Source organism: Schistocerca serialis, chromosome 8 (genome assembly GCF_023864345.2).
Source record: "Schistocerca serialis cubense isolate TAMUIC-IGC-003099 chromosome 8, iqSchSeri2.2, whole genome shotgun sequence".
In the NCBI taxonomy this organism is placed as follows: Eukaryota; Metazoa; Arthropoda; class Insecta; order Orthoptera; family Acrididae; genus Schistocerca; species Schistocerca serialis.
This window is the reverse complement of record NC_064645.1, coordinates 348,937,732-348,947,731: the sequence shown is the minus strand read 5'-3', so window position 1 is coordinate 348,947,731 and position 10,000 is coordinate 348,937,732.

The following is a 10,000-nucleotide window of genomic DNA, read 5'->3' as shown; positions in this document are numbered from 1 at the left end:
TTTATAATGGCATCATCTATGCCATCTGGTCCTGTGGCTTTGTGTGGTTTGCATGCCTTCACTGCAGTCTCTATCTCTTGTGCTGAGAAGTCTGGCTCGTTTCCTTCATTTTGGTACCCTATATTTTGCTCCTTCACAGCTGATTGCTGTATTGTGTCCTCCTCTGGGTTGTCATCCGGTAGTAGGTTATTCAACAGTTCTTTCACTGTTTCCTGCCAGGTCATTGTAGGGCCTCTTCCTGCCACTTTTACATTACTGAGGACAGTTTCGGTGCCATATTTAGGGCGAAGGATTCTATCGGTCAGCTTCCAAGGGTCATTGCTGTTGCACTCCTTTACCCATTTCTTCCATGTATCTGTCTTCGCTTTCGTAATTTCTTTGTTATATTTATTTTTTGTGCTTCTGTAAGTTGTCTTTGCTGCCAGTATTTCTGCCTCACGATTTGCACGTCGCGCATTCTGGAGCCGGTGTCGAGCTGCAATTGTGTCCTGCCGCATTTTTGTCAATGTTTCATTCCACCAAGGAACAGCATTCTTCAGCCGTGTTCTTCTCCTCATGGCCTTCCTGCAGCTCTCCTGTATTGCTGTCTGTAGGAGGTCTACTTTCTCATTTACATTTGTTCCCACGGCGTTTGGCCAGTTTTCCACTCTGGTGGTCAGCTGGCAATCAAAAATTTGCCATTTTGCAAAGGTGGTGTTGTATCTCAGTAGCTCTTCTATGACCCTCTCCCTATGTTGTTTTGAGATCTCAAACGTGATCGCCCTGTGGTCACTCGAGGTCCATTCCTCTTGAATCATCCATCTAGAGACCATCCTTGACATGTTTGCTGAGCAAAGTGTTACGTCGATGTTATTTTCCCCCGCTGGCCCACTGAAAGTTGTTAACGGTGAGTCTCTATTTATTACAGTTAAGCCATGTTGGAAGATGAAATCCTCTAGTTTTTGTCCTGCTTCATCTGTGTCCTGGCTGTGCCATAGTGGTGACATGGCATTCGCATCCATTGCTATTATGAAGGCTTTTCCTTGGGTTTCGTGGATGATGGTATCCAGTCGATGCAAATATTCATCAATTGGGGTATTGAACTGGCAGTACAGGCTTATTAAGTATATTTCACCAAAATCGCCGGTTACTGCAGCTACAGCGGTATGAGCATCACAAAGGGAGGTTATCTGCAGAATTGTCAAGTTTGTGTTTCGTATTCCTATGGCTGCTTTCGGTACTCCATGGTTGCTGCTGTATACTAGGCGGAAGCCTAGAGGATATCCTTTGATCTTATTTTCCATTAAATAGGGCTCTTGGATAAGAATAATGTCAAGGTTTTCCTCTTCCATCTTAAGTGATGCTTGACTAGGTACTACTTTGGATCTCTGCCCGTTTAGTTGGAGAATCTTGAGGGTACTGGACTTTGTGTTCATGTCAGCTACCTGTCGACCTGGGGACTGTGGCGTAGAAGTGTTACTGGCCATATTCAGTTCTTTTTTCTTCTTTCGCCATGAATCTGACATATTCGGGGCAGTTTTTGTCCATTACTGAGTGGTTATGTGGCTTCTTCCAGTGCTTGCAGTTTGCACACTGTGGTGCCTTGTTCCTGTTACTGCATTCCTTAATGCTATGTCCTGGTGCTGCACAGTGCCCACAGATTGTTTCAGCACTTCTGCAAGTTTGTGTTGTGTGCCCAAAACCATGGCATTTGTAGCATCTGGTTGCCTTGTTGAAATTCTGCAGCCTGTGAGAGGTACAGTTTATATATGCTCGTCCTTGTGCCATCAGGTGATGCCAGTACTTTGCTTCCATTTCCAGGACGATGTTTACAGTATCTGTGTTCCTTGGACCTGTTTTAAACAGTGCTCTTATTCCTGTCTCAGCTCCCTCCTTTGTGCCGCCTATTGATGAAAGATTCCTTGTGTAGAGCTCCATTACCAGTTCTTCGTCGGTAATTTGTCTTGGGACATCATACAGGATCACCCTTGGGTTTTTCTTCCTGGGGTCAGTTACTGTAATCCCTGAGTCTCCTATTTCCTTACAGTTCTTTATTTTTTCTGCTTCAGCGTCATTTGGCACCTCTAAGATGACACCACTGTCCTTCAGTGTCCTACATTTCGTGATCTTTACGTCCTTCAGTGTTCCTTTTACAATGTCTTTTATGGTGTCCTGTAGCTGCTTCTCTGGCTGTTTTCCGTCTGCTGGTCTAAAGACAAGAACTTTTGGGGTCTGGTTTGGCATTGCTTTTGTATCGGTTTTGGCTTTTCTTGCGCTGACTGCAGTGGCATAGCTCACAGGTGGTTGTTCCATTGCTGGGGGAGATTCCTTTAGACATTTCAACTCTGTTTTGAGCTGCGCTATTTCCATCTCGTATTTTCTTAGAATCTGCTCATAAGCAGCCATTTTCCCTAACAAGAATTTCTTTTGTACGTTGTTTATCCTGTTGTTTTCGTTGAACATATATGCTTCTAGCTCTTCCCTCATTTCTACCATTGTTTGCAAATCACCTGTCTTTGACTTTTCGGCTATTTCGGTTGTCATGGCTGTAACCTGTGTGCTTTTTCTAACACTACTTTCTAGATCTGCGTCCTTATTTTGCCCCATCTTGGGGCTGGCCGCCTTTCTGACGCCAAGCTAGGTCGGTGCGATTAGCAGCGGCTGCCGTGCGCTGCGCGACGAGCAGCTGCCGCGCTGGGGACGAGCCTAGGCGCGCGGCCTTGGAGCAGGCATACACTGCCCCGCTGGGGACGAGCCTCTCGCGCCCTGGACGGCTGTGGCACGCGACCGCTTTCGCTGTTGCGGCCTTCGAGTATTTCTATCGCTACCTGCCTTCTGCTGTGCGCCAGGGCTCCACAATTCGCGGCTGTTTTTTAACCCCGCATTCTGATATTGGTTTGAGCTGGGCAGAGGGAGGCGTCGCTTCTAGTATGGAGCGTGCGGGAGTTTATACCGAACGGCGCGTGGGCGCACGTACGACGTTACAATAATAATTTTATTTCTTATACTACTTATCCTACAGCTGAACTACATACACACTTCGAAAGCGCATGAGTTGAACAACAAAACCCTATAGCTACAGACTTTTCCAGCTAAGGTGGGGACCGCAGACACGCACTTTTGTAGCCCTGTGAGAGTCTCTAGGGAAGGACGCGTGGCTCACACACTACACAAATTTGACAGCTGTATCACTTGGGCTAAGCGCACCACATCTAAACTAAATACATATTTGTGAGGCGGATGTCCCACTACAGGAACCTACACACTATAGAATTTACGTAACTAGGGTGAAGGCAGGAGACGGACGGTTTTGTCACCGCGCTGGAGTTTCTACAGAAACGCACGTTGGCGCACGCCCGACTTTACATAGACGGTTTTGTTTCCCAAACTACCCATCACACAGGAAAGTTGAGAGCATATTCGAAGAGAGCATAAATCACACTAAAAGGAACTATTTACTACAGAAATTTATCTAACTAATGTGGGGGCTGCAGGGCGCCGGATTTGTTACCGCATGACAGTTTTTAGGGAACGGCGCGTCAGCGCACGCACAACTTTACATTGACAGTTCTGTTTCTCAAATTTTTCCGTCTCACGACAAAACTAGAAGCATATTCAATGGGAGAATAGAGCACACTAAGGAACCTACACACTAAAGAATTTTTGCTAGCGAAAGTTAGGGCCGCAAGCCGACGGTTTTGTCACCGCGCAGGATTTCCGACAGAGCGGGTCGTCGGTACATACGCGACTTTGCATAGACAGTTATAGTTCTAAAACTATTCATCACACAAGAAAATTGGAAGCATATTCGGAATAAACATAGAGTACACTACAAGAAACTATTCTCTACGGAATTTTCCTAACTAATATGGGGGCTGCAGAACGCCGGTTTTGTCACGGCGTGAGAGCTCCTAGGGAACAGCGCGTAGGCGCGCACACGATCTTACTTTCACAGTTTTATTTCTTAGGTTATAAGTCAGACAGCAAAACTACAAGCATATTCAGAACATGGAGAGAGCAAACTAAAGGACCTTATACACTAAAGATTTTTGCTAAGTACAATGAGGGTTACAGACCGACGGTTTTGTCACCACGCTGGAGTTTCTACGGAGCGGGGTGTCGGCACTTGCAAGACTTTACGTTGACTGTTTTATTTCTTAAACTATCCATCACACAGGAACATTGAAAGCACTTTCGAAGAGAGCAAAGAGTACACTACAAGATACTATTCCATACAGAATTTTCTAACTAATCTGGGAGCTGCAGAGTGCCGGTTTTGTCGCCGCGTGGGAGTTCTAAGGAACGGCGCATCGGCGCACGCACGACTTTACAGTAGCAGTTTTATATCTTGAATTATTTATCACATAATAAAAATAAAACCATATTCGGAAGGATAATATACTATACTAAAGGAACCTATACACTACAGACGTTTGCCAACTGAAGTGAAGGCTGCAGGGTGCCCGATTTGCGCGGGTGTTTCTACAGAACGGCACGTCAGCGGACGCACCACTTCACGTCAGCGGTTTTATTTCTGAAATTGTGCATTACAAAATAGAGCAGAAAACATACTAGGGAAGGCGAAGGACCACACTACGAGAAACTATACAGGATACTCCTAACAGAGTGGGGGCTGCAAATCTCCTGTTTTCACCGCGGGGCAGCGGGAATCTCGTTAATCCATTCATGCGCGTCACTAATTAGATGACGAGGCATTTGGCTATCAACAGCCGTCTTTATTCAAAATAATTTGAATAACACAAAATATATACATATATAATGCGTGGCAGGTGTTTGACGCCATGTCCGCCACCGAGGTGGGGACTTACAGGGCGTACCACAAGATACAAGTATAAAACTAACATACACATATACATATATATTAGTGCGGAAGAACAACAAAACAAAACAAAAACACAAAATAATGACACAGAGAAGGAAGAACAAAGACGGTTTATTCCTCCTGTGGATAGGCCCCAGGAGTCAAGGCGAAGAAAAATATCCAGCAGCCTAGCCGACGCCGACACGCTGCTTCGGGCTAGGAGCCGTCATACGCTCGAAAATCTTGTAACTTCTGCAGCAACTCTGTAGTGTTCTGGTGCTCAGCACCGCTAGTTCTCGGGGTCGGAAGCCTAAGGCGGCGAGATCCCTCGCCGACGCTGGAGACCATACACCCCTCCAGTTCAACGTCGCGGTGGACACAATCACCTCCTCAACGTCACGGTGCAGGTTGGAGATAGCACGCCGGATGGACGGCGTGTCGTAGTAGGCCGCCTTCTGGGAATGACACCAGTCGAGCCGGAGATGGTCTCCGACTATCTGGGCGTCGACCACGCGGGCGATGCCGTCTTTGACCGCCACCACGTCAGGCTTGCGGATGCCCTCAGGTGTTCGGAGGTGGGGCTCCACGGAGACATTGAAGCCCCTCTGCGCGAGTCCACGGGCGACATAACGCACAACAGCGTCATGGCGCTTGACCCGGGACCCGTGCGTCCTGAAGCAAGCCTGAAGTACGTGGTTGGCGGTCTCCACGGCCTGGCACCCCGCGCGGCATCTGGTGTCCGCCTCCCGCCCGCGACTGCGCCGTGCCTTCGTAGGGAAGGCGTTGATGCGGGCGCGGAGGGCGTCGATGTAGTCACGCCCAGATAGCAGGCGACTGGTGTCGGCGACCCACTGATGTTGGCCACTGACGGCGGCAGAGGATGACAGCGCCGCACCGTCAATGGCGATGTGTAGGCGCGCCGCCCACATTTCCCCAACCTGCGTTGACGATTTGAGGAGGTGGCCCTCCCACATTAGGTGGCGCTCCAGCACCTCGATCTCACGCTGCACTTCATCCATGCCTGCACCGTCGCAGGCTGGCCCTATCTTCTTCAGCGCCAGGAGACGGGACCGACGAAGCGTCGGACCCATCCATCGGCAAGATGGGATGCCGAGGCCCCCCTGGGCAACAGGAGCGTGGAAGTATCCCAGGGGGGTGTCCGCCAGAAGGCGGAACCATCTCCTGACGGCGGCCCGGATGGTGACGTCGGCCGACTTCAATGCACCCACCCGGGTGCGGCTGAGGGCCAGCCCGTGGTACAGGCCAGGGAGAAGCACGTTGGTGAGAGCGTGGAGGCGCTGTTGCGGCTTCAGCGGAGCTCGGGAGATGACGTCAAGCTGCTCCACCAGGTGACGACGTGGATTGAAGACACAGCGACCCGCCGTGGAAAATTGCAGCCCCAGGTACCGGAAGGTTTCACCCACACGCAGGGCAGGCATGGTGGTATTGCCTGCCGTGAAGGTGACATTGCTGTCCACCTTCACCTTCTTCTCGCGCCCTGACGCGACTAAGGCGAGGGTGAAACACTTCCGGGCGTTGATCTGCAGCCCTAGGTGGGCGAGGGCTGCGGTAGCTGCGTCGATGAGGGACTGCAAGCCCCTCGGGGTCGCTGCAAACAGCAAGACGTCATCTGCAAAGGCCGCAGCGTTGACTCTGCGACCGAGGATCCGTTCTCCGATGTGGGAGGGCAGTTGGCCTAAAACGTAGTCCACCGCAAAGTTGAACAGGAGGGGGGAGAGGGGATCGCCCTGGCGAACGCCCCGTGCTGGCTGCACAGACACGCCCACGCCGGCGCCGTCCGCTATCACTGTCGTGCTGCCCTCGTAGCACCGCTCGACATACTCGACAAAGCAATCCGGTAGGCCATGCGCCTTCAGCACGGGGCGAAGGGCAGCATGATCCACCGAATCGAATGCCTTAGATACATCGATCGATGCCACAAAGACAGAGCGGCAGGAGCGAACTGCGTCGGTGAGAGCAGTGTCCAGGATGAAAGTGTTTTCCAACATCCCATCCCGAGGGATGAATGCCCGCTGACGTTCGTCCACAGCACAAGCGCGCATCAGGCGTGACGCGAGAACCTTGTGAAAGGTCCGCGCCAACACCGAGCAGACCGTAATGGGGCGAAAGTCAGCGGGGGATGTTGGTGCAGCCGTTTTCGGGAGAAGGGACGTCCGCGCGCGAAGCAGGCGTTCCGGAAGGGCGCGGGCCAGAAGGAAGAGATTCATCACTTTCACCAGGACTTCGTGCGGCAGGCGCCGCAACTCCGCTGGGGTAAGGCCGTCCGGCCCAGCTGCTGATCCCCTGGGCGGCAACGCGGCGGCGACCTCCTCATGTGTGACCAGCCCCCATAGGCACTCAAGAGCGACAGGCTCCGAGTGCGGAAGGAGGCGGTCACGAATGAAGCCCACGGTGGAGACGGGCTTCTTAGTGAAGAGGTCCGCCCAGAAGTCCAGCAGACCAGGGATGGCAGGTGGCGGCTGGAGCAGGGTGCCATCCAAGAGGCCGCGCACGCAACGTGCACGCGACCGTCGGAAGGCATCCTGCGTTCTCGCGTATTCCCAGCGGCGCCGCTTGCGCTTCTGCGTCGGCGGCGCGGCAGGCGGCCGCTTCGATGGTTGGCGCGGCCGCTGTGTCCTGGTGATCGATCTCTCCCCTCTGGACCCGACCGACGCAAGGGCATCCGGGAGCATGCCCAGGATGACATCGGGCGGCGTGCCCCGCCCCAGACCTATGACTCAATCCAGGGCAGAGAAACGCTGGGCGGAAGCAGGTAGCCCCGCCAGATGCTCCCAGATGGCGGCGTCAGTCGGCCCCTCCGGCGGCGGCCCGGTGGTGTCGGCCGCGAAGTCCTCGGCTGCGTCGACGGGCGGCGCAGCGGCCTCGCCCGCGTCAGGCAGCGGGCTCGCTGCTCCCCGGCGGGACGCCGGCTCCTCCCCCCGACCGATCTCAAGCGCCTCCATGAACTGGCGGACAAGCTGCTTGTGGGCAGCTTGCCGCCGTCGGCACTTGATTGCCTCAAGCGTTCGGTCGGGGAACATCCTGATGAGTTCTTGATTTACAAAGAAGAACCGGGCGTCCCTCTCGAGGAACAGTTCGGCCTCTGCCTTGGCGAGCGACAGGACTTCTTCCTCCGTCCACCTCGCGCGATGCCTCTCCGTCACGATCTCCGCGTTGGCGGCCGCAAGATGTTGGCGGCGGCGATGGACCCCGAGACCATTCTTGGTGGTGAAGCTGCGGTGGCACTCACTACAGGCGTATACTGCTGCAAAAGTTACAAGATTTTCGGCACGGCCGGTTGGCCGGCTAGGTGCTGGGGGAGTTGGGGTGGCACCTTCAGCGGAAGGGCCACCACTTATTCTCTGGTTACTGCCCCCAACTAAAAAAGGGATAATGCGAGGGGGGGCTGGTAACCCCCCCAAGCCCCTGGTGCGGTCTTCCACTCTGCGAAAATCAGCGGGCCCACGAGAAGGGGAGAAGACCGCAGGAGAGGAGAGGCTAAGAGGGCTAGGCCCATGTATTGCGCATCACTCTCCCTGTAACTATAACCCAAGGAAGGCACCTCGCAGCAGCAGCACGACTACATCAAGACCGCACTTCGAAAAGCCAAGTCCGGATGCACTACACTAAGAGAGTCATAGTTACTCCCGCCGTTTACCCGCGCTTGCTTGAATTTCTTCACGTTGACATTCAGAGCACTGGGCAGAAATCACATTGCGTCAACACCCGCTAGGGCCATCGCAATGCTTTGTTTTAATTAGACAGTCGGATTCCCCCAGTCCGTGCCAGTTCTGAGTTGATCGTTGAATGGCGGCCGAAGAGAATCCGCGCACCCGCGCGCCCCCGGAGGAGCACGCTAAGGCGGACGCGGCCTCGCAGCAAGGAAGATCCGTGGGAGGCCAAGGCACGGGACCGAGCTCGGATCCTGCACGCAGGTTGAAGCACCGGGGCGCGAACGCCGCGCAGGCGCGCGCATCCTGCACCGCCGGCCAGCACGAGGCCGACCAACGGCGAGAGCAGACCACGCCCGCGCTAAACGCCCGCACTTACCGGCACCCCTACGGCACTCACCTCGCCCAGGCCCGGCACGTTAGCGCTGACCCACTTCCCGACCAAGCCCGACACGCCCCGATCCTCAGAGCCAATCCTTATCCCGAAGTTACGGATCCAATTTGCCGACTTCCCTTACCTACATTATTCTATCGACTAGAGGCTCTTCACCTTGGAGACCTGCTGCGGATATGGGTACGAACCGGCGCGACACCTCCACGTGGCCCTCTCCCGGATTTTCAAGGTCCGAGGGGAAGATCGGGACACCGCCGCAACTGCGGTGCTCTTCGCGTTCCAAACCCTATCTCCCTGCTAGAGGATTCCAGGGAACTCGAACGCTCATGCAGAAAAGAAAACTCTTCCCCGATCTCCCGACGGCGTCTCCGGGTCCTTTTGGGTTACCCCGACGAGCATCTCTAAAAGAGGGGCCCGACTTGTATCGGTTCCGCTGCCGGGTTCCGGAATAGGAACCGGATTCCCTTTCGCCCAACGGGGGCCAGCACAAAGTGCATCATGCTATGACGGCCCCCATCAACATCGGATTTCTCCTAGGGCTTAGGATCGACTGACTCGTGTGCAACGGCTGTTCACACGAAACCCTTCTCCGCGTCAGCCCTCCAGGGCCTCGCTGGAGTATTTGCTACTACCACCAAGATCTGCACCGACGGCGGCTCCAGGCAGGCTCACGCCCAGACCCTTCTGCGCCCACCGCCGCGACCCTCCTACTCGTCAGGGCTTCGCGGCCGGCCGCAAGGACCGGCCATGACTGCCAGACTGACGGCCGAGTATAGGCACGACGCTTCAGCGCCATCCATTTTCAGGGCTAGTTGCTTCGGCAGGTGAGTTGTTACACACTCCTTAGCGGATTCCGACTTCCATGGCCACCGTCCTGCTGTCTTAAGCAACCAACGCCTTTCATGGTTTCCCATGAGCGTCGATTCGGGCGCCTTAACTCGGCGTTTGGTTCATCCCACAGCGCCAGTTCTGCTTACCAAAAGTGGCCCACTTGGCACTCCGATCCGAGTCGTTTGCTCGCGGCTTCAGCATATCAAGCAAGCCGGAGATCTCACCCATTTAAAGTTTGAGAATAGGTTGAGGTCGTTTCGGCCCCAAGGCCTCTAATCATTCGCTTTACCGGATGAGACTCGT